This window comes from Parasteatoda tepidariorum, chromosome 3 (assembly GCF_982258835.1).
Source record: "Parasteatoda tepidariorum strain Cologne lab strain chromosome 3, Ptep-v5.0, whole genome shotgun sequence".
Lineage (NCBI taxonomy): Eukaryota > Metazoa > Arthropoda > Arachnida > Araneae > Theridiidae > Parasteatoda > Parasteatoda tepidariorum.
In genome coordinates, this window is record NC_141757.1 from 106,941,765 (window position 1) to 106,968,361 (window position 26,597).

The 26,597-nt window shown below is 28.7% G+C and overlaps 1 protein-coding gene across 4 annotated transcripts in view; it reads left to right on the forward strand.

Annotated features, from left to right (window-relative positions):
* Positions 1 to 26,597, forward strand: part of LOC107453971 (TGF-beta receptor type-1) — a 755,412-nt gene that overhangs the window by 61,842 nt on the left and 666,973 nt on the right. Inside the window, exon 2 of one of the 4 annotated variants that reach the window (XM_087159877.1) lies at positions 10,858 to 10,966. The exons of the other annotated variants lie outside the window; for them this stretch is intronic. The gene's annotated coding sequence lies outside the window, so the exon portion shown is untranslated. The remainder of the gene's footprint in view (positions 1 to 10,857; positions 10,967 to 26,597) is intronic. 4 annotated transcript variants of the gene reach the window in all.

Below are 26,597 nucleotides of genomic sequence, written 5' to 3' on the forward strand. Positions count from 1 at the left end.
ATTCATGTTTATATTTCTTATTTTTGGGGGATCAAATACTTTCCGAAATAAAATAAAAAAGTTTCTTTAAAACATATTGGAAATTTTCCAAAAGAGTTCTGAAGTAAAAGAGGCATTTTATAGAAATAAGTATAAAAAAATACTGGTGAATTTTTTTAGACGTTGTTTTACCTGGTCAATAATTTTCAGTTTTATCATTGAAAGAACTTAACCAACATAGAATTGCTTGAAATAGTCTTCATAATTGAGAAGTATTGCTAGAAGAATGTAGTAACGGCTATTTTAATAAATTTGTTACAAATAACTTTAAAATGTATAGAAACATCGGTGAGCATTTCGAAGATCTTTCTCTACCACTAGGTACCATCGTACAGTAGTGGTAAACTAGTGCTCGATACCTTCAGTAAACAAATGTGTTCTTGAATGTACTCCAAATTTATGTAGCTTTCATTACCTCTTTTTTTCTGGGGGGGGGGGAATGCAATATTTTATTTTTTTTCTTGTCAGATACTTTTTAAGCCTAAACTAAACTTATGACTTTGAATAACAATTTTTTTTTCATTTTGTGTTAGCACGTCTTACATTCACCTTTGATATATGGTGAACTAAATTCTGATAAAATTACAGTACAGTTTGGTAATGACATTTCTGGTTAAAAAAAACTTATTTCTGGTTAATAAAATCAAAATATACGCTGTTTAAATTACGCATTTGATATTTTTTTCATTCATATGCCAACGGTTTACCAGAAGTTCTGGTTTCTAGAAAATTATTATTCTCAATACTATACATTGAGTAAAAAATACAAATAAATATAACCGAATGACTAGTATTTATGACATGCTCTAAGGCAGGGATACCCAACCCTATGCCCGCGGACACCATGGCGCCCGACGATTGGTCTAGGTGCACCCGCTGTCCAACGATAAAATAATTGTTTTCCATTTTCCCATAAAATGCTATGCAAAGTTTATGCTATGCAAATACAGCTCAGTAAAGGCAAAGTACTTGATAGATTTCTACTTTAATTGAAGAAATAAAAAATTATCTTGCAACAAAAAATCAAATGTTTTTAGAACTAAGAGATTCTCATTGGCTAGCAGATTTGTCTTTCATAACGGACATAATGGAAGAGCTAAATAATTTAAACTTGGAGTTGCAGGGAAAGGGCAGACATATAGCAAGAATGATAGGGTCTTTAAACTCGTTCAGAGCTAAGCTAGCTTTGTGGATATCACATTTGAAAATGAAGTCTCTTGTGAATTTTCCAAACATGAAAAAAATGATATGGAAGAGTGAAATTGACTTATCAACATTTGTCATAAACCTCCGATTGCTTTAAGATCAATAAGCTATCATCTAAGGTATCTAAATTTTGCCTCATTAACAAATTATATCGCATATATATCCATATTTTACCAATTCTACCAATTAATCATTACCAATTTTACTAAAACCTTTACCAAAGGGCTTCGGTAAAAATTACCGAGTCTTATAGCGTTTACAAAGAGCGGAAAAACGGAAAATTTTACCATAATGACTATCAACTTTTTCTCTATGTAACCTTTAAAGTTTATGTTCACATCAATTGAACTTTAAACCTTAAAATTTTATCATTTTTAAATTGTATCTTAATATTTGTATTTTTGTTAAATAAAATTTGTTTTATAATTGTATTTTTGTTAAATAAAATCGCCAATTGCATTATTTACTTTGTAATGAATGGCATACTTATTTTGAAATTATACTTCATCCGCATTCCTGTAATTTAGAACTCTCTTTCCAAGGTTTAAGAACTACATAGTTTTATTTTTTGTTTTTTAACATGGTTTTGCAACTATTTTCTTCAATCTTGTTATTGTCTTTGTATAAATTCACACATTATTTTTATTGTTAAATTTAAATCTCTTTTGAATGTCAAAAAAATGATCGAAGATTCAAATTTTTAAATGGTTCAATGTTACGAATCTCGCAATAAATAGTGCTTATGACTGGGAAAACTGTAAAACAATGTTTTTTGTTTCATGTCACACAATTTCAACTTAACTATTGTGCGACGCTATTTATGCAAATGGTGTTTATTTTGAGAACATAGTGTTATTTTCTTTATCTACACTCAACTTTGTCTACAAATTTCGGAAATAATTTTGGTAATTGGGGAGAATAAATTTCGTTTTCTAAGCAGAGAGCAGCAAGCCAATCATCTTTGTATTCTTTTTTCTAATGATCGGATATTTTTCTAGACTGTAGAAAATATTATTAATTGTGTTATAATTAATTTGAATTCTGTATAATATAGAATTCTAATAGATATAAAATAAAGCAAAAAAAATAATAAAATAAAGCAATTGTTAAATTTACCCTTTATGAAATATTTTATTATTAAAATAGTTTCTTCAAAAAATATTTCGTCGTTATATGGACCCTCTGTTAATTTTTCCTTTTGATTAATGGATTCAATGAAGTCATTAAATCATAATTTTAAAACTATAGTTCCTTTAGATACACATTTTTGTATTTTTTTCCACAGAACAGAAGATCGTTTTGCAATCTCACAAAAACAGACCATTCGCAAAAATTCTGAACAGATCACTATTTTTTTTCCTATGATCTGCACCCCTATTTTAACAAACTCACGAAGCTTTTTTTTAATTTTATTTCCAATGGCAGATTATAGACAGTAACAGCATACATAAACATCGAATAAAAATAAGAACAAAAACAAAAGATGCTGCAACAGAGTCTATTAATCGCAACATGTCTCTAGCTTCCCAATAGCGTTCAGTGATAGAATTCCTGCAAAGTGCAGAGCAGCGGAGAAATTGCGTGGAGTCCATGTCCTCACCAGAACTGCAAAGAGTGCATACCGAGGAAGGAACGATACCAAATCTAGATAGATGTTTCCGCAGAATCTAGATAGATGATTCAGCCCCCGCTCTTCGTCTTGGGTCATTTCGCAAATTTAGAATGGTAGCCCTCCAAGACATAGTAGAAGTACGGTCAATAAGTTCTTCATGAGCACAGGTCTTAAAGGTCCTCTTGATAAGCTGTTTGATAGAACAGAAGGGCATATTGTGCGCAGAAATCTGAATAATTAAGGCCCCCATTTTTGCCAAGTAGTCTGCATTTTCATTACCCGTAACCCCGCAAAGGACAGGAACACACTGGAGAACAATGGTTTTCTTAAGGGATGCTAGGTATTCAAGTTGGAAGCGGCAATCTAAAATATCTCGAATTAAGGGATTATTTAAGGATGCAATGGCAGGCAAAGCAGATCTTGAGTCACATAGGACAACAGCTTTTTTAAAAAGATCGATATAACACTGTAACTGGACTAGAGCTATTCAGATTGCAACTATCTCTCCATCAAAAGCAGATCCCTGTCTCACAGGGGCATAAAAGGAAAAAGCTTCGGAGAAAACTCACTCACAAAACTATGAGCAGATGCTTAACAGTTTCACAAATTTCAGTATAAGTGCAGAATGTCTGTAAATAATAAATAATGAAGTTTAATGAATAAGTAAATTAATATAATATTATCCCTTAGTTATAATCGAGCTAACGTTTCAGTGCTATTTTAACTATATATTTTTAAATAAACGAAATTTTCTTTCGGAAAGTAAACAAAAACTCTCTATGTGGGAGAAAAACATACTTTTCAGAAAAATAAAACATACTCAGTTAAAAATGCTTTGATAATTGAAAGAATGTTTATTTTATTGTACTTCAAAATATAAAATGAAAGAAAATTACATTCGATTTTAGAACACTTATTCATTCTGCCATCTGTCATTGTGAAAACACAAGAGAGGACGTTCGAACATTCCTCCTTAACGATGACTAAAAATACCATGTGAATCGATTATGATAGTCAAGAAATAATCGATTCTCCTTTCTCGGTATGTTTTGGTAAAAATAGTCGATAACTGCAAATTGATTTTACAGAGGAAATAATTTGAAGTATACAAGTTGTTTTTTGAAGTCGAATTAAAATAACAAAGTTTCTTTATCCCTTATTCTTAAAAGAAGCAAACATTCTAAAAGAGTAAGTTGTTAAGTTTACATAAAAGGGGAATATTTTTTCTACAATGTCGGAAATGCAAGAAATATTTATTCAAATGGAGCTTTTTATCTGTAACGAACATGCGTGAAAGGTGTAAAAAGATTTTATGTACATTTTTATGACTGAATTTACTAAAATTAGTTTTGTGCTCTTATTTTTTAATTGCTATTGTACAATTATTCAAAATAAATTATCTGAGAAGATATATATTAGTATAGTATACAAATTTTAGAATATTCTAATAAAATCAGTTTAGAATATTCTTATAAAAATCAATTTTGAATATTCTTATAAAAAAATATTATAAAATGTACCTAGAACCATTTTATGGTTCAGGCTGCAGATGACTCTCAAACCATAAATTCAAGGCATAGATAATATGGTTGATACAGTTGGTTGATATGGTTAACTTATACGATTGATACTTATGGTTCATTTTAGACACATGATACAGAAAATGGATTAATTCAAATTTATTTCAATCCTAATGCAGATGTTGAATTGAACCTTATTTCCATTCAAGACAAGATGATTCTAAGTATCATGTTATTAAATTTCTACATTACGGTTTAATATGTTTCATTATACAATTTTAAATGCAATAAAAACTGTTGAATAATAAGTAAAAGAAAATTTTAAGCTAATTTAGGATTGCATAATAAAGACTAATTCATTAAATTACACCCCCTTTCTGAATGTTAATTTAACATATTTCCTGTTTAAAGCATTACCGGATATACGGCTGAAATACATTGTTTATAATAATTCCCAAATCTTTATTATTGATTAAGAAGCTATATGGCTACTATTTGATTAAGAAACAGGAAAGAGTAGCTTTTCCGTACATTACATACAAGTTGAAATTAAATGTATATTATATATATTCATGTGTTTATATACAGGGGTCTGTTTAGAAGAAATCTGGGTCCGTCAACGAACCCTTCACAAAATATTTTAACTTAAAAACGGACCCTTCACAAAATTATTTATCTTTTAATCGGACCCTTCACAAATTTGTTTATCTTCATTATTGTTTTGTTAATCGAATAAACCCTTCACAGGAAGGGGGGGGGGAGAAGAAAGACAGATGTAAACGAACTAAATTTTGTCTTCGGCAGACCCTTCTTCCTTTATTCCTCCGAAATGAATATTCTGCGTTCAGCAGTATAGGCTAAATACCAAACATTTATATGGTGCATCGTTAATTTAGTAGCTGCAATTGCTGTTTATTTTTGAAAATTAAATTTTTTTAATTATAATTTTACAGTGTTGAGCATAATCTTGTATGTCTTTACAATTTAAAAACTCCTTGAAAAAGTTTTTTTGCAATAACGGACCTTATTTGCACAAATTCACAAAAGCGGACCCTGGTTGAAAGAATGTGACTTAACGTTTATTTTATATTCACAAATTACGAATCATTTTTTCATAATTTTACAAAAACGGACCTTTCACAAAATGTCTGGACAGACCCCTGATATATATATAGGTATATATATGTATGTATATATGTAGATATGTATGTATATATGCATGTAGATAAGAATTATTTTATAAAAATAGCCTAACTCCATTTTTTTAACAATTGAATTTAGCTCGTTATTCAAGCAAGGACTTAATATGTTAATTTAAGAGTAAAAATGAATTTTAAAATCGATAAATTCATAGTATTTTTTTTAATAATAGCGAGCGTGAGTGGCCTTTTTTCAAAAAATACTGGGAGTTTTTAGGTTAAGTAAAGTATGGAAAGTGAGATTTATCTAATCCATCTCGCATTAATATTGGCAAATGTTCTTTAGGTAAGATATAAAACGCAATTTATGTAGAAAAATAATTTTTTTTTGTTCTTTTAAATAGATATTACTGAGTTGATGATCAAAAGAAAATATTATTCTTTATTAAAAAAAATATTTTTTTGTTATAAATCACGAATACTTTAACAGGATTATTTGGATATTGTTGATAATAACTAAAAATAACATCGTTATAGGAAATACTAAGCAATGATTTTTAACTAAACTAAGCAATGGTTTTTAACTGAGAAAACATTAGCATAAGGAATAGTTTGAAAATGTATACCGAACAATGATACTTCACATTGAAAAACAGATGTTGAGAATATCGGGCAATGGTCCCTGTATGCAAGCCAGGTTATTATCTTGGTTTACTCAGTTCACATTAATGACACGTGAAAATAATTTAATTAGTTCTCAATACAAAAACAAAAAACCTTATTTTTTGCAACGAAACTAATACTGTTTTATTAAGTTCTTTTAGTTAAGTATGAAATAATCCTATTTAATACTCTGCCATGCATCGTATCCAACGCTAAGGATCTGTGAGAAATGCTTCATAAAAATACATTCTTTAAATTTCTGTGAAAAATTGTATACCTTAATGCTCAAAATTGTTTTGACTATTATAAAATAAAATTAAGGAAAAAAGTAAAAACTCATTAAAAGTTAATTTTTTGCATGGGATTATTTTTGGATAAATTCGTTTTATAATTGCGTGCAAAACTTTCCAATTCGCTTAAAAATTTCTCAAGATACGTCGAAATACACAAAAAATAAAATTAACATTAATGGGTCCAAACTTTAGACGGCTCTACTGACTAAACTCTTGGGACCCTATTTCCCTAATTGTAGTTACCCCTAAAATTTTAGCAATCGGAAATCTGAATCCGTCGAAAAAAGGGTACGGTTTTTTTCTGAGAAATAACGCTTTTGTGTCTGATTTTGTAACTTAAAGTATCGTCCTCCCCTTTAATATGGAGTCCTAAAAGGTGAAGATCCGATCATTAGATCAAAAGTTATTCATGCAGTTACGTTTATTTAGTTTTTTTTTTGCGTGATGTACATAATATATTATTAATATCAACTGTTAATCATTTAACAATAAAGACAAACGACGTTAAACAAAATAAGTTTGCAATTAACAAACTTGAATTCTTTCATAAGTTACAGTTAAAAAAGACATTGTTTCGATATTTGTTAACACCAACTAACAAATATGACTTAAACATTTTTTTTATGTTGAAAACCTAACTAAATTATGAGTCTGATGAAATTATGCATCAACCATTTAATTAACAAAAATTAAATCAAATGGAAAGACAAAGAAATTTGTAGTAACCTACATTAATACTAACTTACTTTAATAACATAAGCTAATAAGTGCATATATTTCATAATTCATTACAACAGAACGCATGCCTATCATTATTTATTCAGCGCTGATTTCTTGAAAATGTGAAACGGAATTATAAATTAGAAAAAAATATACCATACATCATCTTAATACATAAATGTGTAAGGCGAATTAAATAAACTGAACTTGACTGCTACAATGTATGTTTTATTTTTTTTACTAAGAAGTTAATGCTGTGCGTTGTATTAAGAGTAATGAATTGTAACAAATGTTTATCTGTAAACCTCTTCAGAAATAAGATTTTCATTGCTTATTGGTCTACACCGATAAATAAAGAGCAAATTCAATTATATACTTTTTCATTTGAGCGATGTTCATCTGAAAATAATTGGATGTTAAGGATTTATTTCATTAGTAGAAGAGCTCAATAATAGTTCGAGGTAAAGAAGAAAATCATTAACTATAATTCTAACATTGTTTCATAGTTTCAGACGTTTTGTGTCAGTCTAGAAATTGAGTAATCACTAACTATTTCAATCGGTATTTGTAACAAGTAATTTGTAAACAAAATATTTATCCATAAGTTTTTGGTGAAATCTCGAAGTAAATATAGTTTGAAGAGAAAAATATCTGGTATTTAACACCGTACTGATAAGTCATGAAACACGAAATTTTGTAATTAAGGAAATAACGGGAAAAATTGCTTCTCTAAAGTTTAAGAAGTTTCTAACGTAACCAATTAGACAATCAATGATATTAAAGCATATCATTCATATTATAAATTGCTAGAAATATTTATCTCCAAAGTTCATCAGGAATTGCATTTTTTTGTTATCCATTAAATGATTTCGAAAACTGTAAGATTTTCTATTTTTCGTGCATATACGCTTTTGCTGTCTAGAATGCCATCTGTCGAAAACTATTTGAGTTAAAACTAAAAATTCTGGAATGAAAAATATATGCCGCTTTACTCAAGTTAGCAGAACTACGTTTTTTCAACGTCAACTGTTATAAACGTTTTGTGAAGCGTGCTTTATACTTCATGAAGTAATAAATATTTCGGGCTGTGTAAAAATTATATTTCACCTCTTTCAAGTAATTTACTTGTTTCGTTTCCTACAAAAGAAATCGAAAACCATTTGTTACATCCTTATAAAACATTGTAATAAAATATTTTACGAGTCGATATAGAAAATACCATCACATCATAAAAGCTATAATCGAACACACTCTAGATATGAAAAGATTTCTAAATTACTAGAAGTGAGGTTTGGGAAACGTTCCATTTCCCACGCGTGATTTTCTCCCAAGACTAAAAACAATCATTTTCGGACAAAATTGACATTTTATGAACGGTAAGTCAATAAAGGGAAAAATTGATCGTTATAAGAAGACATTGGGCTGAAATGTTTTGTACTTTAGTGGAAATATAAATTATTGATTTGTACTTTAATGCTGCTTTTATTTCCGTTTTTATTTTATGTTTATATGTTGGAAACCGATAGATTAGGACTCTGTAAGAAGGAAAAGTAAAAATTACAATAAATGAGCACTTGTCTGCATGTTGCATGAATGCCTAGATGTATATAACTGTTAAGGTGTAAAGTTCGTTATTTCAAACAGAATAACTAGGTATTTCATGAAATAACTTGACAACTCAGTTAAGTAACTAGAAATTATTCAACTCTACGATTTAACTTGGTATTTCATAGAATAACTTGATCGTTAACGAATAAAATACGGCACTCGAAATTTCTTTGAACTGGTTCTAGCTGCTTTTAGTCGGTTTTGAACCGTTTATAGGTGCTTTGCAATGATGTCTGTATATCACTTCATTCATTTGCTTTTAGACGTAGTTATTAATGTGAGCAATAATAAATTATATCATCTGCTTTTTCGTTTAATTTATCAATTAATCATCCGCAAATAGAGATGATTTATTTTTCGAGAGACTTTATATATTTATGATCAATTAATTTATAAATAACTTTGAAATTGCTTATTTTTCCCTTTAAACGGTCTACCGTTAGTTATTACATAGAATAACTAGGTAAAGAATGAAATGTTTTCGCTATTATATACTTTGAATAACTTATTTTAGGAAATATCTAATTATTAATATAATATATAATGTGTAATATAATATGATATATAATGTAATATAATATTATATGATATATAATATATTATATAATATAATATTATATGATATATAATATATTATATAATATAATATAATATGATATATGTATTATATAAAATATAATATAATTTCTCTTATATGCTGACAAGAAAGTATTCATTTATTTTTAGCTCTGGTAACAAATAAATGAAATATCAAGCCTATGACCTGTCATAGGCTTGAAAGTGTAAACGTACATGCTTGAAAAGTTATGATTGAAAATTCTTTTATCGCGTGGACAGCGAAAAGCTGAAATGAACCGAGATACAAATTGGGTAGAAATGAAAGATAATAGGCGAATGGTTCATACCCACAAACAACGTGTTCCATATTTAATTTTAATTATTCTTATGCAGAATTAATAATAATGATTGTTTTCATTGTTACTATCATTCAGTGAAAAATAGATGAGTATAAGTCGTGATGTTATGCTTTTGAAATATAATAAAAAATCGTGTTCAAAGGGCAGAAGAAAGCGTTGATGACTGTTAAGAAAGACTTACAATTAAAAAAATGCGTAGAAGAGGTGCTGTCATGCACGTTTCACCAAGTTTTTTATTTCATGTTATTCATTTTGATTTAATTTTTGTTTATTTAAAATACTTATTAATGACCAAAAACTATTTTTTCTAATTTAATTAATTTTTTAATGAGGAATACGTTTTAAAGACTTTAATAATTGATTTAAATATACTTAAGATTTTACGTTGGAACACATTTCAAATGAATTTAAGTTAGTAGCGAGTTAGTTGCAAGCTAAACCATATAAGATTTCATAGCTATCTTAAGTGGTTAGGAGCATCGATGGGCATGCCAGCCCACTAGTTTTTTTAATGTTCATTCTTTCATACGTTATACAATAAGAACATATACTCCTTCTATGAGATACAATAAGATTTCTCAAGTTATTGTTGACCCTATTTATAATTTTAGAACACTCCGTGTATATTGAATATCTGTATTTCTTACATAACTACCTAAATTTTGACATTCAAACATTATTTTTTTATGTGTATTGAATATAAAAAATAGATATACAACTATATATACGAATAAAATATCTGTAAAAATGTTAAATTTTGTGAATCAAAAGTATTTTTTGTTCTTTGAAATATAAATCTATCGTAAAAAAGAGCCTATTATGGACTATGTTAGTTTGATAAACTAAGAGAAACATACTCAAAATACTCATACTTTTTAACAAAACACTTTTGTTTTTTTAAGAATAAATAAAAATGGTTCCAAGTAAACTTTAACTTTATAACTTAAATATACTTAAAAGAGCAACTATGTATTTTGCTGTTTTAAACAATTTTTCCATATCTGAAAATTCCAACCACTTCATGCATTGCCATTAAAAAATAAATATATTTATAAATAAAAGTTTTAATGCATAAGTTCTAAGTAGTTTGATATAAAATATTTCCTTCATTAAAATCGAAACATCTCATTTCTGTCATAGTTAGCAACAGGATTCACTTTCTGCTGATGATGAATATGATCTTAATAAGGGAAGACTTCTGATATTTTTCGAAGATAACAATCTCTTCTGTTTCGATTACTAAGGAAATGTGAGTAACAAGCTCATTTGTGATACGTACTACCTTTTTTCCATTTGATTATTAGATGAAATAAAACAGAATCTATTAATTCAATAACAATGTTCTATGCATACCTATTTTTTAAAAACTTGCATTTGATGATGATTCATCAGAAAGTGCCATAAAAATCCTACACGATTTCACAAAATTTTAAATACGGTTTTCTTTTTTCAAACTAATTGTTACTATGCACTGTACAAATTACTGATTGTAAGGCATGGTTACTAATATATCAAAGTGAAGCATCAGTGGCTGCGGTCAGTGAGTGAATGGATGACCACTTTGATCAACTTGCGAAGGGACAGAGGTTACACTGTATCGATCCACGTTAAACTGTCTGCCGTAAAAAGCTAATTTTGCTTACAGGTCGTCCAGCTACTAAAAAGGAAGAGCTACCCCCTTTAGGTTGCATATCTTTGGAACATCATCTGGGATATTTCCCTGACTTTCGTCAATAGACTATTGTGAGCCGTGGTGGCTCAGGAGAGGCCTCACATTGAGGTGAACCAGGTTCAAATCTCAAAGATGACTGGTTGATATGAATTCCGCACACGGCTTTCACCTACCACAGTGCTGACGTAAAATATCCTCACTGATAGATGGGATATGTGAGTCCCTTTGCTGTTAGGCTAACCGAGAAAGGTTTCCATTGTTTTCTTCTCCATGTTACGCAAATGCGACTTAGTTTCATCAAAAATTCCTCCATGAATGCGTTCCCTTGTCTTCAGGGTTGGGTTCAAAATTACAAATCTACGGAGTTGTGCATTCGTAGTCGTAAGTTCAATATTGGGTCGACTGTTTAACGACGGTTATAAAATAAAATAAATTAGCTCATTATGCAGCTACAGTGCGACGTAAATAAAATCTATATTACTAAATGTACTAATATATTTTAATACAAGGTATTCCGAAATGACCTGTTTGGATAGATAAGTTTAAATCACTTAAAAAATTGGTGCAAATAAATATTTTAAAGAGGGAAAAAATACCATTTAAATCGAATGACTTACACTTATAAAAATCGCTGGATTGAAACGTTGCCGTACTCTTTCATTTGACGACCGTGCTCAGAAACAAATTTTTCCACTTGTTTATGACTTCAATATGAAATCGAGCTGAGTCGCATGTTTGGAAGAGAAAATTATCACATTTTGTAACAGTTTTTTTTGTGAAAATTCTCGACAACAATAACCATTATTGGCTCATCACGACTTTTCTTTAGGTGTATTACTGGATAATTAATGAACGAATGCGTTGCAATTTACAGGGATTTTACAAAAATTTATAAGGATTTTCAGCTAACTGATTTTTAGGTTGAATTTTCTCTAGTTAATCTGATATTGAGAAATGGGAACTATTTTTAAGAAGTGGCAATGAACTGATCCATTAAAAAGAGATATTTGTTTGAGACAGTAGACACTTTGAAGACGGATATAGCCGCCATTTGTGAAAACGCGTTAAGAAATATACTTCATTTTCAATGTTTAGTAAAATCTTTAAAAAAAAGTTATAATTTTCTTACTCCTTTATTGAATAATTTATTAGCATTGGGAAATCAGCTATTTATTTGTATTGTACAAAATGTTAACATGCTGACAGTACATTGTACAATATAACATTTATATTTTAATACTAGCCGCTTAAGGCGGCCAGCTGCCCGCCACGCTAAAGGTTTTCACAAATAAAGTTTTTTAAAACATAGCAGGAAATCTGAAGATTAGTGGACAATTAAAGTGTTCCTGTCCTGCAATTTTGTCTTCATATTCAGTTCTGCTGCAGATGTGTTATAGCTCTTGAGGATGTTTGAAGATGTAACTTTGCTATGGTAACCTAAGGCAACCTAACCTGTAATATAACTATCAGGTGGAGACTTGTTTTTTTTTTTTTAAAAAAGACCTCAGAAATTGTAAAAGCATACAAAAGCTGCTTTCGAAATCATCATTGGCCAATAGCTGAAAATTAAAACGCAGTTAATAACATATTTAAGAAACAGCAATAAAATAAAACTTGTGTCAGTCAGCATACAGATAGTATATAATTCTTTCTATTCTTGTAAAACTCTTCTAATCTTCTTTGACGTTTCTCTGATACTTCTTGGGCTCTAGAATTGCTTGTCGAAATTCGGTCATGTTCCATCCTTCTTTGACGTTCCACAGACGTTTCTTGGGCCCTTCTTCTTCTTTGAGAATCTCTTAATATCTTTTTCTTTGACAAAATGCAAAGTTATTTGGAAGACGGTTCTGCCATGTCAGTAATCGGGTTTTTAAGAAGTCAACGAATACCTTAGAACAACAATTACTATGAAAGCAAATCATTAAACTTCAATATTAAAATCTAAGTGCTTACCTGCTAACTGAAACTTTCTGAAAATAACTAATTACATTTAATAAAAACTGTTAAAATAAAGAATAGAAAAACCAAGGAGATCCAAGGTTAATGTAATCGTTCCTTCAAAAACAATTAAATTCCTATTTTATATAGCTACAACGCTTAAGAAAAAAAACTAAAATGCTAAATACATGAAAAGAACACGAAAACGAATTAATTTTTTATGGTATCAATTTCTATTTCTATATAATTTTTTATGGTATCAATTTCTATTTCTATATCGCTACAAAAATTATCGTCTTCGCTTAAGAAAAAAATAGAGCGTGGAAAGAAGAAGAAAAACTTATTATAACGAGTATGAACAGCGACAAATATGTCAAAGCGAAGCGTTCTATTCACGTATCGAATATGTTGCCACATTTTTAACACAAAAGTTAAACTTTTCTCCACTTTGATAAATGTAAACTAATGCGAACCTTACAATTAAATTATTAATTCCTTCATATATTATAGGTTTAAGTTGTCGAAAATTAATATTTCAATTGTAAGGTTCGCATTAGCATACATTTATAAAAGTGAAGAAAAGTATATGCATTTTTAATAGTTTTTTGAATATGGCTCTATGAAGACGAAAAATCATAGATTTTCTTACAAAATGACTGATAACTAAAAAACTAATCCAAATTTTTGAAAAAGAAAAAAAGTACTTCTTCATTATGTCAAAACACAATTATATGCCGAGTTTCGTGCCTGGGCGAGGCTTTTGGGGCGATATATTGTGATTACAGACACACACACAACCGCGTTTATTATTATGTATAGATAACGAATTTGTTTTACATATTGAATATATTAATTATATTGAACAATACTAATATTCGTGTATATGGAATGAAATCTTAAGTTTATATTACCATTATAATTTATTATAATGTTACATTACTAAATCAAATAGACGAAAATTATCAATCGATAAGTACTAACATTGATCTTAAATTCTAAAGTTTCTTTGAGTTTCTTAAGAGTAATATGAAATCCTTCAGATTTCTATTACATGAATTATTCCCTTCTTAATTTCTTCATATTTCAAACTATGCATTTACGTCTAATTTGATCTTTCAAATTTAGATTAAATTTCCCCTAATTCAAATTGTAGTCATTTTTCAATTAATTCCGCAAGACTTTAAAATAAAATTATATTTTCTAAGGCACTGTTTCAAATGGATCTTTGATTGCTTCCTCGATTTTATTGCATTAAAATTCATTACGTTTAATGTTTCATTTTATCTTAAAACGCATGTCTATAAATTACCAAATTTAGTGTATTCTATTCTATCGATATAGCCGTGGGCTTCGTGGCATTGAAAAATTGCGGAGATAAGCAATCATTTTTATCTTCGAACTTCAATGCGAAAATAGCAGACGTATATTATTGAGTATAAATCTAAAACAGAACAATTTAAATATTCGATTTCATAGCTACTTTCAAAAATTTCGAATCAACGGAAGTTAGTGAAGTAGCATATTACACGAATTATTTAGGCTTTAAAATTCAATATTAATTCTGAAACTTATGTAAAATGCTTTGTGTTGCAGTAGAGATTTTTTTCTAAAATTGTTTTAAAGTATTTTAACTAATTTATTCACTAATTTTAAAACTCTGAATTGCTAATTTATCTTTTTAATACAAGAATTTATATATCTCAGTATATAATTTCATAAATACATAAATATTTTGTGAGCCTTTACGGAATATAATAAAATGAATAGCACATAATTGTTTAAATTGTATCAAGAAAATTTATATTTACCCTTATTTATGTTTTTTTTCTTCATTTTTTTTTAACTTTTTGTTTATTAGGTATTTGTTTGCCCTGTTAAAAATAAGCTCGAATTCCAAAAAAATCTGTAGTTGAAAAACTCGTTCGAAATTTATTTTACGTCTGAAATATGCACAAAATATTCCGTTCAATTTTTGGGCTTTCATGAAAGCGATTGAATTTTAGATCCATTGATTTAAAGAGTTAGAAATTCATTGTTTTAAATTTTAAAATAATGCATAATCATTCGTCTAAAATCAAAACGTTATAAGTTTTAATGAATCCTAAAACATTTGCGATAGAGAGAAAATATTATCTCTATTAAAGAAATTGAAATACAGAAATAAACTAATAAGGTACATCTAAGCCAGATTTCGCGTTTTATTAATAAACATTTCAAAATTTGTGACCTGCAAAATATTTAAAATCTATTTCATCCTGCAAAAGTTAATTCATGATTGAATTAGTATTAAATGTATGCATTTTATATCAAAAAATTAATCTAATTTGTAGCTTAAGTTTGACATTTAATCTAATAAAACCAACAGAAATTATTTCGAAACTTTAAACTCTTCCCAAAGACTCTCAAGAACTGTTATTTAATCTTTAAGATATGTAAATACCTTCTTATTTTCAACATCTGCTATTTTTTAAAATTTATGTTTCCGTGATATTTCCTAACTATTTCAAAAAGACATTTTTATAATTTTATAACCGTCGTTGAACAGCAGACCCAATTTTTGGGTTTATGACTACTAGTGTTCAATATTCCTCACCGCGGCTCAAAAAGAGATTTATATATTATGTAAGTAAGGGGGCCAATAGCTATTAAACGTCGCTCATGCATCTAAATTATTTAATTCGACGCTAGCAGAAAATGCACAGCCTTGTTCAATATAGTAAAAGAAAAAATTAAAACACCGTGATAAAATATCAAAATCTGAATATCCAGTGATAAAATATATCTTTTCTAACTCTCAACTCTTTTTTAATATAAATAAAAAGGTTGATTCACAACTAAAATAAAAGCTTTAGTGGAAGAAAAAAAAATCAAAAGGAAGAAAATTGCTTCTGTATTCCTTCAAAGCTGATCTTCACCTTCAATGCTCTTGATTTCATGTTTCTAAAATTATAAGTATTCCTTCAACACGTTTTGAGCGCGGAGAAAATCAAGCTTAGGGTTCCGCAATTTTCTGACCAATGGTACTAGGTTGACCAATGGTACTAGGTCTTCCGCATTTCAGCTCATTGATCAGAAGCTGCTTGAGTTTCAAACTGTCACTTAGGATCGAACCCTAATCCTTTACAATGACTGCCTTATACTACTGAGTCATAATGATTCGAAAACTGTTAGATTATTTCTCAGATATATTTTTGAAACTTAAGGAAGCTGCATGGAATGAAAAATGAATATTTATGAAATTCCGTAGGCTGCCTACGAAGTACGAATGGCATAAAGTCCTGAACAGTACCTTGTTGATGCTATTAATGAAACTTGTCAATGCCAGCAAACCATCAATGGTCGAGAGTGCGACTTCAGCCACACACACATCACAGCCCATTTTACAGGGAGGACCCAATCATACTCCAATTATTCAACCACAGATCGTAATTTGGACCTGAACCAGAAAAAGATCAAATCTAAAGTTATTTTTTTTTGTTGTTGATGAAACTGAATGAATAATAGTATACTATCAGGTAGTAAATCTTGTGACCACTGAAGTTTTCTATAACCAGTCCATTTAATCCGTACATAAGAAAAGGAAAACTCTTAATTTTAAGTATTTTACTCTTATTATTATGTTTTGTAAAAAAAAAATGAACTTTGAAAAGTAATATAAAATTTTTGTTATATTTTCCCGATGCTTTTAAAAGAAAAGTTGATTCACAAATTTTATTTTTCAGTTCCTTTTTTAAACTTATTTTTTCTCCCACGGCTAATAAAAAATTAAACACTTTTCTTCCTTTTTTTGTACTGAAATGATTTTAAACTATTTTAGAGCGTTGAAAAAAAGGGAAAATCGGGAATATCTGAACATTTTTAAACTAATTGTTTACCTTTTCACTACTTCGGGACGAATGATAGCGAGTCTCAGTTTACAGACACTGGTTTAAAGTCAATATTTTCACTGATTTATATTGGAAGTGAGTTGATTTAGTAAATGATTCTAAAAATACTTGTTTTTCCCATATTCGCATATTGAAAGTCGATTTAGATGTGCAAAAACCCATTTTAATTTAATTTTGACTGCTCATAAGTATTATTGAAAATGTATTCGAGAATGTGCGAAAGAAAACAATATGCATTCAACAGTATTAAAAATACATATTAATAAAAACCTTTGTTTCATAAATCTATAATTAAATGGGACGGAATTATTGAACGCGAAATGTTTCGCTCCTTTTTTACACTTTGCCATCTGATTTATTTTTCTGTGAATTTTATTTAAATATTTTTTTCACTATTTTTTGATAAAAGAAAATCTTTAAATTCCATTCTATTCTATTCAGGGTTAATTTGTAAGTTCGTTTTGTCATTTCTTTTTCGTAAACGAATCCCTTTTTTTTTACTTCACAGGACAAAATTAAATTTTTTTACGCAAACCATATTGAACGAAATCAAACATCTTTAGGAAAGAAAGAACTTTGCTCAGCATCATATTCAACAAGTTATCACGCAACAGTTTTTACAACGTTTTAGCAATGTAAAATATACAAACTAGTTTCGTTAAAAAAAGTAGAAATTGAAATAAATATAATATTTTGTTTTTATAAAAATAATCTAATTCTCGCATTTGTAATTCAGTTATATTCCTTAGCTTCATTTATTTGATTTTATATCTATTCAATAATGATATATGATTTGTATTACTAGTTTAATACCTTAAAGGGACAAAAAATAAATTTTTTGACTAATGAAATTTTTTCAAAAAGTTTCCACTTGTTTAAGTCATAAATCAAACTAAATATCACCTTAATTACGGCACGTCTTACTCTTTACTTTATATGAAAAAGAACAAATAAAAGATTACTGTAGGAAAACAAAAATTAAAATTAATAAAAAATTACTTCCATTTTTCAAATGTGAAGTTTGTGTGTGATGCTATATCGTTCACATGTAAGATTCATAAAAAGGTTTATTCTGACACAAAATGATATCTCCATACAGAACTGACAGAATATTAAAATTCTAAATTTATATAAAGACAAATTGCTTCTTTTGTTAGTTATATAAGTATCAGGCTCGTTTGGGCAGATTTTTTTAAATAAAGAACTCAGTTAAAGTATTAAATTGACGCTAAAAAACGTAACTATTCGTTTTTTTTTAATGTTTCTTTAAACTATCATAACTTTTGCTCTAATTTCAATCCAAACAAAATTTCAAAAATCGAATACTAAATTGTTTCAAAATAATTATATGCAAATATCTTATTACTTTGTTATACGTATTTCTCATAAGAAGGCACCTTCAAAATGTTGCTTGCTTTTATAAATTTTTATCAAAAGCCAAGAACAAGAAGCGTGATTGCAACCATTCTTGCTGTTAATAAAGTTTTCTGAAATTGCGTTATATCCATATAGCACATTGTAACAGTATCCGAATTTTACTGCTTACTTAGTTCACACGCGAACTTGGCAAACTTTTTTACATCGATGGCGTGAATATACTTTGCGTGTTATTCTATTGCTTGGCGATTCATAAAAATGTTATCCGACTATACGGCACTGAGACATAAACATTTGTTCACGTAGCACTTTAACTACTTACCTTTTACATTACAAGTTGAAATGTTAATGGAGTTTCCGTGATAAGATGAGAAGATAAAATTCGTTTCATTTTATGAGGTGTTATTTTAAAAATTTATTTGGAAAAATCTGTGCTTAAAGTCAGGACTTAAATTGTAAAAGAAAATGTTTCTTGGCTGATGGCATATAAATTAATTTTATGAAACTCACGTAATTAATTTCTTTCAGCCTGATATTATGATCTTTATTTTTACTGAGATGAAATCTTATTTTCTCACCGAAGTGTCATCGAACTTTGAAGATTAATTTATTTTGTCAATATTATTATGGTGTTTTGTTATTACCTGAAACTTTAATATGAAAAAAAATGCATTAATAAAACATAACCTGAGAATAGAAAGCATTTTTTTTTCGTTTTTAAGAAATAGCATTATTGTTTGGAAATTAAGTAATTCTTGAAAGCAGCAGAAATAATTTCTAATTTTCTACTGTAGTAAATTGGTAATTATGTTCATTAGCTTTGGAAAGAAAATTATTATATTATATAGTAAATATTACATAATTTTGCCGAAATATATTTTTTAATAAAGGTATGAGATAGAAACTACGTGTGCAAACAGGAAATATATGTACTTTAATAATGCGATTCAGAGGTAAAATCCACTTGAGTTGTTTAAGTAATACTAAGGATAATAATAATGTATAATATCAGTATTAATAATAAAAATAGAACATATTAGTATGGAGACATTTCCAATTACGATCGAATGTGTTGGGAATTATTTTGGCTATGAAAGTGAAAATAGTTTTGAAAAGCAACGCTACATTTAGAGAATCAAATGTAGGCAGGAAGAATCTTGATCAACCAGTAGCAATTCAGAAATCACTGAGCCATGTATAAATCAATATTTTCGTGTAGAGGAAAATTTAAAAATAAATAATTATGAATTTCCAAAAATGAATTTCATATAAATGTTTTAACAACATGTATGATTTTGTCTTGTTTACAAAATTCATGAATAAAGATTTCAATTTTTTTCTAGACTTAAAGGAAATTTCGTTCATTTTTGTTGAAAATTGTTTTATATTTTTAAAAAAACTAGCAGTTATCTTATTACCAAAAATTTTTATCCTTCTTTCTCAATTTTTTAAACGGCAGGCACTAAACGTTCTTCGCTATGGAAGGTGCTGGAAGTGTTGCTAATTTTGCATTGCCTGGTCAGCATTTTGTGCCCAAAGCAACATTTCCGACGGAACAGTGCCACAAATATCTGCTCATAGGGTGGGCCACATTCACAGATCACACACAAAGGAACACAGCACGCTGAAACATCCATGCCCTGAGCGGGAATCGAATCAGCAAACATTGGTTTCGCAGTCAGGTACGCTAACAGCTCGGTCGCTTGGCCAACCTCCCAAATAAACAGTAAAAGTTTTGTAATATAACAGCTGACTCATACGTTTTTTTATAATTTTTATACCGTTTCAGAACTTTGAAATTTCATAAATACAGTAACTTTTTAGAGCAATCGTAAATACCATACTTAATACTTATTTTTAAAATCTTCATAAAATTTTTGAAAAATAGTATACTCATTAACGGTCGCTTAACTATTTTTAAACGGAGAAAAACACAATCAAAATCTGATAAATCATCGTTGAGGAAGGTGTCGGACACTAATTGCGTGATAAAACTTGAAGGTATTTCGATAAATCGTCTATCGACTTCTCTTTGTTTCTGCCTGCAATCAAACTGGCTATAGTGTTTTTTTATACTCTCGCTTTCCTCAACTGTGATTAATTTGATTTCGATAGCGTTCTGTCTTATCCTCTTACGTTTTAATGGTGTTCCCTAATATGTATATTTTTTCTTTGTGTTTAATGAGGATTCAAATATATAGTATGATTGGTCTTTATTAATCTTTTAATATGAGCTTTGCAAGTAAAAAACCAAATATGATTAAAAATACTGGCTTTATAATTAAATAAAATATACTTCAAAATTAATTAAACCAGGATAAAAAAAGGTTAAAAGTTTAAACATTGAATATACTTTTTCCTTCGCAATATTAGAAAAAAATTAGTTCATTTCTTAAATGTATAATGAAAGTTTTTCAACTTCTCCTTTTATTATGAACTTTAAAAAATTATAAATTAAAAGAAATTCTACTTAAGCTATCCAAAATATCAACTTTGAAGTTTTTTAAAATCTGTGTTACGGTTTTTGCCAAAAACTTTTCTTTGCATATTATATTTTAATAAAAACGCGAAAGTTTCGAAACAGTAAATTCAAAACTGCTTCTTACTCATTTTTTTTTTTTTTTAAATTAAGGTGTTTGCGAAAAGCATTAGTTGTAGTTTATTTTAAACTGTTGTATAAAAAACTTCCAAAACATTGTAAAACTTAAATTTAACGAATTCATCAAAGTAGACTTAAATTGCAATGAAAAAAATGTTTTTGGCTTTTTTTAATGATTTTATGGATGGGAGCTTTTAATATTCGAAGTGAACTGCGCAAAAAGTGAAAAATATAGCTATAAAACATTTTGAATATGAAAATAATAAAGAAACATGTTTTTTAAATATACTTTCTTTTCTAACTTGCAAATTGGACTTGTGAAGTTTTAAGATCTTGAATGTTTTTTTTTTAAGCTGAAATTTCTATGAAAGCCAGAAATAACTTTAAATCTTTAGTTACGCATAGCAACTTCGTTATTTGTTGTAAGAGTTTCAAAGTTAAATATTTAATTGAGCAAAAAATTTTTTTTTCATCAAAATATTTTGAAAACTCATTCCACAAAGCTTTATAAGGAACTTTTTTTTTTGGTAAAATATTATTTTTATGTCAGAGTAATGACTTCGAAGGCAATTTTTTCCCCGACAATTTCTTTTTAAAAATAAATATTAATATAAATACGAAAATATGTAATGTACCGAAAAAAATTTTAAAAATACATTTCATATCAAATATTTAAATTAATGAAACAGAGTATTTTTATTTAATGGGAAGCATATATTTGCTAAGTTACTACTAATTGATTGAGATGTTTGTTTCTTTAAAAAAAAGATAATTCATTTCATTTAAATAAAAGTTGTTTTCGGCATGAATACCTTTGTTGATTACAAAGTCTTAAAATTAAATGAACAAAATGCAATGGAAAGCTAATTTTTTCTGAAAAATAAGCTTCGGTTTATACATAGAGATTTAAATCAAAAATGACTTTTAATGGGACTATGTTATGTACTTTTCGAGTTTTTTCGTTAAAGATCATTCGTTCATGTATTTTTCTCACCTATTTTGTGATTTTTTAAAGTGTACTAGAAACTTTTAGCATAATTTCATTCTCTTTTCTAAAACCTTATTTTGAAACTTGCGTGTGATCATGTCTATTTTTTTGCGTTTCCTATTATTTTTGTTTGTTGAGCTCACTAAAATTTTCAAAGATTCCAAGAGACGTTAAATAAAATTTTCAAACTAGTACTTCAAGCTTTATTTTATTATTTTAAAACATTTTTCTCCACAAAGTAATTCGCTTAATGCAGTTCGCTTAGTCTTCCTGTTTCACATTGTAGTACAGTGCACAATAAAATAAACGGACCTCCCAGAACAACTTTTCATCTAATGATTGGATCTTCACACTCAAGGTCTCAATCTTACTGGTTGAAGGAGGTTACTTCAAATATGCTAATTAATTAGTCTCAGGAATTATTTTACTTTTCGAAATCGGACACAAAAACGCACTTTCTCTAAAAACATACCTTTTTTCGTCATATTCGAATTTCTGACCCCCAAAATATAAGGGGTAGTAGTTACGTAGTCCCAATAGTTTGGTCAGGAGAGCAGTGCATAGCTTGGTCCCATTAATGTTAATTTAATTTTGCGTAGTTTACCAGATTTCGAGAACTTTTTAAGCGAGTTAAGACATTTTTGCTCGCAATTATAAAATTTATCCATGCAAATAAATTTTTCTGTTCAAAAAATAACTTTTATTAAATATTATTCCTCTTTATTTTTATTTAGTAATAGATTAAAAGATTTTAAATTGTTAAGTATGCCCTATATGAGGTCATCGCTACGAATCATTAAGATTAAGTCCTAGAACGTGAAAATTTGATTGATATATTTAAAGGTTATTTAAGTTGGTCCGTTTATTTTTTTTTGCGTCCTTTACGAGTGTGTTATAGCGTGTGTGCTAAAACATATTGTTGAAAATGTCTATCTTGCTTCCTCAGTAACAGTAACAGAGATAAAATTTCAACCTTTCCAAACCCACTTCTTCATCAAAATGTTTTTCTTAAAGTGGATAAACTTAAAACGAAGTAAGAGGGATAATTTTACGTTGAAAATCGTTGTTCAAAGGGAAAATGAAGAGAATATTTTACAAATGTTCAACGTGACACCACTGCCCATTTTGTTATAGAATGGGTCTTTATCTACGATACCTCAGTCCTGGCTGCGATTCCCCTAGATTGAGGTTGAGGTTGACTGCACTTTATCATACTGTGTGTTAATGGTTTATAATCAACTGTGATGTAATCCTGTGAAGGTTTAAAATGTCCTTGGTTTCAGTGGCAGAAAAGGTCATACACGATTTGGGTGGTAGAAGAGCGCGGGACTAAGACAGGATGATTGCCACCGCCAATTATATTCCTATCTATATCTTGGTATGTGCCAGTTTCGTCATCCGATAACTATGATAGATGAATCCTAAAATATCAAGAGAGTCCATATTTTATATCATTTTATATTTTACACCCGTCGTTAAACAGCCGACCCAGTTTTCGGGTTTATGACTACTAATGTTCAACTCCTTAGATTTGTAATTTTGAACCCAATCTTGAAGACAAGGGAACTCCTGGACCCTTGGGAAAAATTTACTTTCGTGGAGGACTATTTGATGGAACTAACCCGCATTTACGTTACATGGAGAGGAAAAGTCACGAAAACCTCCCATGGTCAGCCTGATGGCAAGGGGATTCTAATCCATCTACCACTAAGAATATTTCACTTCAGCACTGTGGTTGGTGCAAGCCGGATGCGGAATTCGTATCGATCAGCCATCGCTGGGATTCGAACCCGGTTCACCGCATTGGAAGGCGAACGCTCTATATCGGTCCAGAGAGTCCATATTTATCTCAAGATAGACTTCCAAACAAATCTACCTGGTTTCGTTTCAGCGCTTCATCCAGAAGGAAGTAACAATGATGTCTCGCACTTTTCATATCTTTCTTACGTCACCATCATACATGTTAAAATTATTATTCTAACGCTATTTTGAAATAAAGACTGCGAGGTTCAACATTCCACTGTTAAGAAAGCATTGAAAATTCAGAATTTAAAAATTCCGTTCTACAATTATAACAGTTAAAGTTGGAATATCTTTAACATAAAATAGTATTGTGTAACACTCGTGTCACGGGTAAGTCTTGTGTAGCGCTTGCTTTATCGAAACTTAATTCCAATTGTTTTCCAGAATTTCAGATGATGTATTCGCAAGAGAGTTCACTATGAATAACTGTTATTTTTCATGTCTTAAAACAATTTTTTTTTTATTCTTTTAAATAAATTTGAACATTTTTGTGCATTGTATTGTAAGGTACAATTTTAATTTTGTAATTATTATTTAAAACTTTTTTTTTCAAATCATAATCTATGTTGAATACTTCATCAGAAAATGTAATTGCATCAAACAAGTGACAAAAATTAATAAGAAAAAAATGATTTTATTTTAAAACTAGCAGAATTAGGCTATAATGTCAGTGGGTTTTGCCTATTCCTACTTGCCATACGGCAATCCAAATGATTCCTTCGCGATCTTCTTAATTCCAGACAATAAACAGATTAAAAATTTCATATTAAATGTTATTCCAGAAAAAGAAAGATCCCTAAATGTTTCATTCTATTAACACAGAATTGTTTATTCTGATTTACTTCTTTATTTATTGCATAAAAATTCAAAACAAATCATTACAAAATAGTTGTAGACATCTTCAAATCTTTTTTTTAAATCTGTATAAACAAAATTATTAATTTTCTAACGATACCAGAATTTCTTCAGCGCATGTTTATTAAATATCTGTATAATCAAAGCAAAAAATACCATTTAAAATAAGATAAATATTTTATTAATAATGCAATTATAAATACTCATATTATTTTATGTCGATGAAAGCCAACTATTTCTGAGATTGAGGATTCCATCATATTCGTGATTTTTTATTCAATAAGAATGCACCGACTACAACAGAAAACATTTTAGGCCATTATTTTTCTTTATATTGTATAACGATATTTCAAGCAAAACTATATGAAATTGCTTTCAATTTAATCTTAGGTTTAAGGATATATTTCAGAAGAAAAGCTTGTAGCAAATTTTAACGTCATTTGATTACTGTAGTTAAAAGCTTCATTTTCTTTTAGTTATTCCTTAGAAAGTTTTGAAACTTTTTAATATATTTTGAGATATTAGTTTGGAATTTTGAATAGAATGAATTACTCTTCCCTCTACTTTGTTGGATAAAATGTTATATATTCTGGAATTTATCAAGAAGAAGAAAGAAAATCTTAAGTACGTTACATCATATTTTGAGGGAGAAGAAAAATGTAAAAGAAAAAAGAAGAGAGACTAGTTGAAAGCGAGAAAATGAGATTTTTGTGCTTCCGTGCATTATGTATTTACGTTGCAATTTTTAGAAAAAACGTGTTTAGTGTCTAAAATATTCCACTAAGCCACAAATTTAATACGTTCCGCTTCACTTTAGCATGTGGTGCATGCAAGAATATGCGTTTAGTTAGACACGTAAGATTTTCAAAAATTTGTTATTAATTATATATATCCGGAAATTTGCCGGTCAAAACTCAAAAAATAACGCCTGATGTGTAAAACGTGTTGTTTAGAATTCCATTATCGTTTTCTTAGTTTTCTCTCCTTTGACAGAAATGGAATAAGTTTGAACTGAATACAAAACTTTTTTTTCTAGTTTTATCTTGTGTTCAAATTATAAAGTATAGTGCGTTCAAAACTAGGAATATCGTTTTGGAGGTAAGACGGACATGTGACGTTAGCTATAGTCTTCGAAGTGCAATCGCTGCGTCAATGTGAGAAACAATTTAAATTTCAGAATTAATAATTAATTTTAAAATATTGCATTGTTTTGAAGTATAAGTATTAATAATTAAAAAATATAAGAACATTAGTAATAAACATGTTTACAGCAAAAGAAAGAAACTAAAAAAAATCTTAACTTTTTAAAGTTTTAAGATAATTTGTATTTTTTTTTTGTCACAACATTTCATTTCAAACTTCGTATTTTGAATAAATAATTTTGAATAAACAACCAAATTTTCCTCGAGAGAACACGATTTGAATTTTTTTCTTTGTTTTAATTGACCTTTTCCTTAAAGAAAAAAGTCAATTGCAACATATTAGAATAATAAACCAAAAATGAATATCACATTGATTTACTAGCTTCATATCCCATAAGAATCACCATTTTATCGGGTCCATATATCTCTTCTTGCATTTTCAGAGAAAAATACTAAAACTAGTATCTGGTAGAACTTTTATGGCTCCTTCTCCTCGTCCTGCGAGAGACTAGATAAACTCTTCTTTGATAGTTTGTTACATTCATTAGGAATTACGTTTTTGTTATAGATAGTTGTTTCTGCCATTTGTTCTGTTTTTGTTTCGAGTAATTTCAGTTTA